We start from the raw sequence: 7652 nt of genomic DNA on the forward strand, positions 1-7652 counted from the left end.
CCTCTTCACTTTTACTCTTAAACAGAGATAGTGGAGCAGAGTGTACTTACTTATCTCTTTGCAAACTTTCTGCATTTTGTGAAACCTGGCTTTGAATGTTGGGACCAAATCAGTAATGATTACATGGGTAAATAAAGATTACATGGCCATATAGCATTAATTACATTGATAAATAGCACTTCTCCAAGGGAAAATTGAAGTTTTTTCTTCATCACAGACTCAGTTTATATTTGGGTGCCTATTTTGTGAGTAACATCAAGAAGGCTGGAAGAGGTCCACTGTCTTATAAATTCAACCCAAGAAGCTTTGATACCAGATCTCTGATTCAGATGGAATGAAGGACCAGGGGCTCTTACTATAATTGGAAAACACATTCAACACTCAGTATTTTAAAGAGTAATGTCATTTAGTTCAATATCATATATTTCCAATATTCAAAAATACTTAAATTGAATTTCAAATATCAACTATCTCAATTATATTTTCTATCCTCATCTATGTTTTCCAAATCATATCTTATTCAGAATAAAACTTACATGTTCTTTCCAGCCTTTCCTTTATCATTCATATTTTGTGTACATTCACCATAATATTTTGTGTTTTACCTGAAGGCATATAGCAGAGAGGTTAAGAGTAATTTCCTTAGAGTCAGAAAACCTAGATGTAAATTCTGGCTCTTCCACTTATGAGGTTTGTAATCCAGGCATCTGTTATTTTATCTGTCAGAGCATTGTTGTCTTGTCAACTACATAAAGATGTTAACATTTAATTTCCAAAGTTTTTTTGAGAAAAAATGATATATCTACAGAGGATCTAACACATAGGTCCAAGTACTGGCAGATATTACATCCCTTCACTATGAAAAAATTTTAAAAAAAAATAAAGCTTGGAATTCTTGAAGTGGAATATAGGTTAAACAAAAACTTTACTTTTTTACACCAGTCTGAACAGCTACACATGAATCAGTCACTAGCTTAAATTTGGAAAATTGTTAGTTGGGGTTTCAGGGCCTAGAGGAGCAAATCAGACTGGCTTTTGTCTCAAACATGATTTTTACTTATACCACTGGATAGGTATCCAAGGTACAATATGACCTCTGAAAAGCAGTGAACAATATAAAACATAAAGCTATGAATAAATTTACAACTGCTTTGAACACTGCTACTGGATTCACTGGGTCACAAAAGTCCTGATAGTCATGAATTCAGGTAAAAATATGACTATACATAAAAACAAATCTATCCAAACAAATAAGCAAAAAGAAAACAGGTGACAAAGTGCTAGAAAAGTTTTGAGGATGAATAAAATAAACAAGAATTTCCCTTTGAAACTCATGGCTACCTTTCAGATAACTGTTTTTCAGCTGCTTCTATCCTGGACTATCCCTAAAAAACTTTTACTCCGACTATATATCTAATATTTGTCCCAATTTATACTATTTTTGGAAGTAAGAAATCTGAAGGTTATGGAGGGTAAATGGCCAGGCTACAGCTATGATGAAATGAAGAGGTAAGGCCAGATTTTCTATTTTTGCATCCAACACTCTTGCCATTGCATGGCAGTACAACAAATTAGTTCACTCAATTTTAGCATTGCACTTTTAAAATTGAGGAAAAAAATCTCAAAGCAGGAATTTGGTTAAATTGTTTGAGCTGGGACTTCAATAAACTAGTCAATGATATCATGAATACCCAGCCTTAGAATTTTCTGTTGGGCATTTCCCCCCTGTTATGTTCCCACTATGATTAGTCCTGTCAGCTTCTGTTGTTCTAGATATTACTGCTTACATATGTTTGTAGAAAGATAGCATGCAGTTAACAGAATAAATGAGATATGTAATTATTTGTATTATATTTCCATTGTCTGTGTGTGTGTGTTTGTGTATATATATATACATATATCAATGAATGTAACTTAGGCTCAGGCAAGTTTCAACTCAAAATGATAATATTGAAATATTTGAAGACATTTATTTTTCTATTATTTTTCTTCTCAACCACAGGCTTCTGTTTACTGGAGTCATTAATGGAAGAGTATGAATCAGAAAATGGTATGGATCTGAAGAATGGAGGATATTGCCTGGAAGACCAAACTCCATCATAAAGGAATTCCTGCTACAATGTTGTGTCAAATTAATACTCAAATCACTTCATTCACACACACACACACACACACACACACACAATCTTATAATGGCATTCAGATTTATTTAATCCCCACGTGTTCACTCTCTGCAATGTCATTTAATCACCAAAGCAATATGAATAACAGTATTGTAACTGAGTTTATGATTCTGGGGCTCAGCCAAAATCCTGAACTCCAGGGAGTTCTCTTCATTGTCTTTCTCCTTATCTATCTTGTGGCTTTTCTTGGCAATTTTATCATTGTCATTGCCATAATCTATAACATCACCCTACATACCCCCATGTATGTTCTCCTTCTGTCACTGGCTATCGTAGACATCATCTGCACAACAAGCATAATACCCAAGATGCTTGGGACCATGCTAACATCAGGAAGGACCATTTCATACAGAGGCTGCATGTCCCAGCTCTTCTTCTTTATGTGGTCCCTGGGAGCTGGGATGGTTCTTTTCACGACCATGGCCTGTGGCCGCTGTGTGGCTGTTTCCCTCTTCACTACAGCACTGTCATGAACCACCATATGTGCATGGCCTTACTCAGCATTGTTATGGCTATTGCAGTAACCAATTCCTGGCTACAGACAGGTCTCATCCTGAAGCTGACCTTCTGTGGACCAAATACCATTGACCACTTCTTCTGTGAGATACCCCCACTGCTGTCTTTGTCCAGCAGCCCTGTGAAAATCAATGAGGTGATGGTCTATATTGCAGACATTACCCTGGCAGTGGGTGACTTCACCCTCACCTGCATCTCCTATGCTTTTATCATCGCTACCATTCTCCGCATCCGCACAGCAGCAGGCAAGAGAAAGGCCTTTTCGACATGCTCATCCCACCTCATAGTGGTGTCCCTTTACCATTGCCCTGTAATCTACACCTATGCCCTCCCTGCTTCCAGCTACACATTTGAAAGAGACAAGGTGGTAGCTGCACTCTATACTCTTGTGACCCCCACATTGAACCCTGTCGTGTACAGTTTCCGGAACAAGGAGATGCAGACAGGGATTAAGAAAGTCTTTTCATTTCTGAAACATTAATGATTTCAAGGGGGTGCATCACTACTCTACTTTAGAATCATCTAGTAGAACATCTCAGATTTTACTGATGTTTCATAGTTATTTCCATTTGAAGTTTTCCTATTCTCTCTTAAGGGCAAGAATGTTTCACTCCACTGTAAATCACTTCCCTAGATCCTTATTTCCAAAATGGACTTATTCTCTTATGATTTCACTACTAATTTATACTTATCGTTCCACATGTTAATCAATTTTTTTCATGTATACTTTAAAAACTAATTACACTAGATGAAAGTGTTTTCTCTTTTTCCTATTCTGTTCCTAACCTCCTCATCATCTCTACAGTCCCATACTTTTCATTTTTACAAAATCTGCACTGTCATACACATACAACATCACACAAATATATGACATAAGATATATCATCAAATATATCATCAAATATGATTTATATACCAATGTAATTCTAAAATATATATGCATAACTTCTAATTCTTATATATCCATGCATACAAATATTTACCACTACAAAAAATAAATATTATTTCTAATATTCTAGAATTAACAATTTTATAAATCAAATCATGTCCACCATTTATGTAACAAGAAAATACATTCTATCTTCGTGAGACATGTTTGTGATACATGCATTACAGTTTTGCATTAAAATCCATGTTATAATCAGGATTCCACTGTAATATATTTTATAAAATAAGAGCAAGAATTTTCTCATACTATTATTTTTGAAAAAATTAAAAAATGATAATAATAGTATTCTCATGCTATTATTCTTGAAAAAATGTAGTTCATGTCATTCTTGCCTGCATTAGCTTTTTCAATCTATAAGTACAAGAACCATATATTATTACTTTTATATAACATTTAATGCCAAATTTTAAGTAAATTAATACCTAATATAAGGAAACAGAAGAACCATTCTCAATGCCCTCCAGCTGAAGAATACCAGAAAAACGTGATTAGGCGAATGAGCTGATTTATTGCATGAAGGAGACAGCACATCGTGTGTCAGTAAGAGAGTGCTGACATGGACTTATTTGTGATTGTGTTGGAGATATGGGAAAAGATCAAAAAGGGAGTATTTTTACTAGATTGGATCATGTCAGAAAATAAGGGTAATTTTATCTGGAAGGTAGAAAGAATAACTATTGCTAAGCTGTAATTTCTAAAGTGGCAGCAATCAAATTTATTAAAAGGGAAAAGGAGATATTGGTAATTTCTGAGGTTTGGGCTGTGTTATTATTTTCACATCAGCTCAGATGTGTCAACAGAGGGGCTTTTTTCTGTCTTCCTCTTTCATGAGGAACTCTTCTGATGCTGATGTTGTGTGAGTTTGTTTGTTTTGCAATCAACAGGAGAACACTATGACATAGGTGTTTAGCCAGACAAGCTGAGTAGACAGCTGTCAGAGACTGCTTTTTTTCTCACTTCTTTAAAATGAACTTAATAAAGAACTTCTCCATTATGCTCTCTTCTTTGTCAAAAAAAAAAAAGCCATATAGAAGTTAAATAAATAACATAGGTTAATTACTTTCTAAAGAATAAATATAAAAGAATTGTCTGAATGTGCATTTTATTTTGAAATTAGGCAGCTGTAAGTATGATTTAAAATTGTTAGACTATCATGTGAAACATTCAAATTTGTTTTCATTTGTATTTTTTATTTTAAGGGGAAAATTTTAAAAGTAAACTAATTCTGAGCTTCTTTCTCTAATAGCTTATTCCACTCTGGCTTCCACATTATTCTTGCTGAATATAGCATTGAACATTGTATTTCATTATATATATATACACACCCACCGAATCAATACCGGATATTTGGACTATCTTGCATGATTCTCTACCTAACCCATTATACTGACACATCTACCTCATAGACACAGAAGAGAACAAGTCTGTGTACTGCTAGCTGTCTAGAAGGTGTAAGATCCCTACAGGAAACTGCAGGCTGTGGAAAGTTAAAATTGTTTGTTCATATTTCTTTCACAGATACTTTTACCTAAAAGTGCAAACATCCATCTTAAATTATACACCTATTGATCATTTTAATTTGAAGAGTAAGATTTCAATTGTCATTTGAGTATTTTGTGCATTTTTTGCCATTTATTTGTTGATTTTGATTGTAGAATGGACAGAATTATGGTGTATAATGGATTTGCCCTTCACTGTATGTAGTACTTGTCATAATGTATACTTAATATTCCATAATTATCTTCCTAGTACACTTAGAACACTGTGATCATGAGCCAGCCAGTCTGGGCTTGGCCTTCATATAGGTTATTTCTGATTTCTATGGAGAAAAATCTTGTTTTACTGAGTGCAATTGTAGGGCAATTTTTTGTGAAGTCTCTAATATATTTAACTATGAATAACAGAGGATACTACTTCAGTCCTTTTAAATCAGTGAGGAGACTTACACTGAATGCAATGAAAGTCAGGTTTTAGAGAGTCAATAGTGTCTGCAGCAGCTCAATGATACCAGCAAAGAACGAGGCTCCTTCCATTTTCTTGTTCTGCCATTCAACTGTGTCTTCTCTAGGGTCATGAATGGCGTCTGTATTACCACGCATCTCACTCATGACCTAAGCAGAATGAAGGATAAAGATGGAGATGTCAAAGGGCAAATAAGTCTTTATCTATTGTCTTTTAACGTTTTTTTCTGATTTATTGAGGTATAATTGACAAAATAGTAAGATATGTAAAGTGTGTGTCATGATGATTTTTTTAATTAAGAATCACTCATCCATAATCATGCATTTACATCATATTGGCCATGGCCATACCACTGCACCATCTCAAGCTGTAAGTACATATTGGAAGAATAGATTTAGAAAGTAGGGACTTGGCATCTTTGATCAAATTTTAAGTTAACATACATGGAGAAGGGAAGGGGTGCTTGTATTATGTCAGCTAATAATGTCTATCAACAAATTTATCATAAGTACAGATTTGGAATCACAAACATAATGGTGAAATAAAATTGGATTGAAAAAGAGATAATGCCAAAACGGAGACCATTGTTTGATTTGTAGATGTCGAATCATCCCTGTGTCTCTGGAGTAAATCCAACTTGATCATGCTGTATGATCATTTTAAAGTGTTGTTGTATTGGATTTGCTAATATTTTTGAGGATTTTTGCATCTATGACCATCAGTGATACTGGCCTGTAATTTTCCTTTTCTGTTGTCCTTATTTGGTTTTGATATCAAGGTAATGTTGGCCTCATGGAGTGACTTAAGAAACAGTCCCTCTTCTTAAATATTTCAGAATTGTTTCAAAGGACAGGTATTATGTCTTCTTTGAATATCTGGTAGAATTCACCAAAGAATCCATCTGGCCCAGGACTATAGATTTTTGGGGGAGGTTTTCAATTACTTTTTCAATCACTTTACTTGTGATTGATCTATTAAGAGCCTCTATTTCTTCTTGATTTAGTTTTGGGAGATTATATGAGTCTAAAAATTTATCTGTTTTTTCTAGGTTATCCAGTTTGTTGGCATATAGTTTCTCATAGTATTCTCTAATAGTCCTTTGTATTTCTGTGGGATGCACTGCAATTTCTACCCTTTAATTTCTAATTTTATTTATTTGAAACTTCTCTCTTTTTCTCGTAGTGTGGTTAAGGGTTTGTCAATTTTGCTTCTCATGGAATCAGCTCTTAGTTTCACTGATCCATTTTATTGTTTTTTTTTTAGTCTCTATTTCATTTATTTTGGCTCCGATGTTTATTATTTCCCTATTTCTACTGACTTTTGGATATGCTATTATTCTAGTTCTTTTATTTTTAGATTAAGATTACTTATTTTGATATTTTTCTTGTTTGTTGAGGTAGGCCTCTAGTGCTAAAACTTTGCCTCTTAGTCCCACTTTTGCTGCATTGCATAAGTTTTAGTATGTTGTGCTTTCAATTTCATCTGTCTCTAGGTATTTTTTTATTCTTCCTTTGATTTCTTTCTTCTTTTGTTTTTACGTTTATGTTTTTTCTGATGAAGATTAGCCTTAAGATAACGCCTGTGTGAATCTTCTTCCACTTGATATGCAGGTCACCACTATAGTATGGCAAATGAGTGATGCAGGTCTGCACTTGAGATCTGAACCCACAAATCCAGGGCGCCAAAGTAGAGCATGCCAAATTTAACCACTGCACCATGGATCCACCCCCTCTCCTTTGATTTCTTCTTTGATCCATTGGTTGATCAGTAGCATGTTGATTAGTCCTCACGTGTTTGTGACTTTCTGAGCATTTTTCTTGAACTTGATTTCTAGTTTCACAGTGTTGTGTTCAGATGCTTGATCTGATTACAATTTTCTTAACTGTATTGAGGCTGGTCTCTTTTCTCAACATGTGGTCCATTTTGGGGAAGTTTCCCTGTGCACTTGAGAAGAAAGTATTCTGCTTTTGGGAGGTGGAATGTTCTATATATAACTATTAAATCCACCTGGTCCAGTGTTTCATTTAAGGTCACTGTTTCCT

General features: G+C 34.5%; 1 pseudogene; it reads left to right on the forward strand.

Moving 5' to 3' along the window:
• The first annotated feature begins 2260 nt into the window (after positions 1 to 2260).
• On the forward strand, positions 2261 to 3180 carry LOC138917726 (olfactory receptor 13G1-like; annotated as a pseudogene).
• The last annotated feature ends 4472 nt before the right edge of the window (positions 3181 to 7652 follow it).

This window comes from Equus caballus, chromosome 15, assembly GCF_041296265.1.
Source record: "Equus caballus isolate H_3958 breed thoroughbred chromosome 15, TB-T2T, whole genome shotgun sequence".
NCBI lineage: Eukaryota > Metazoa > Chordata > Mammalia > Perissodactyla > Equidae > Equus > Equus caballus.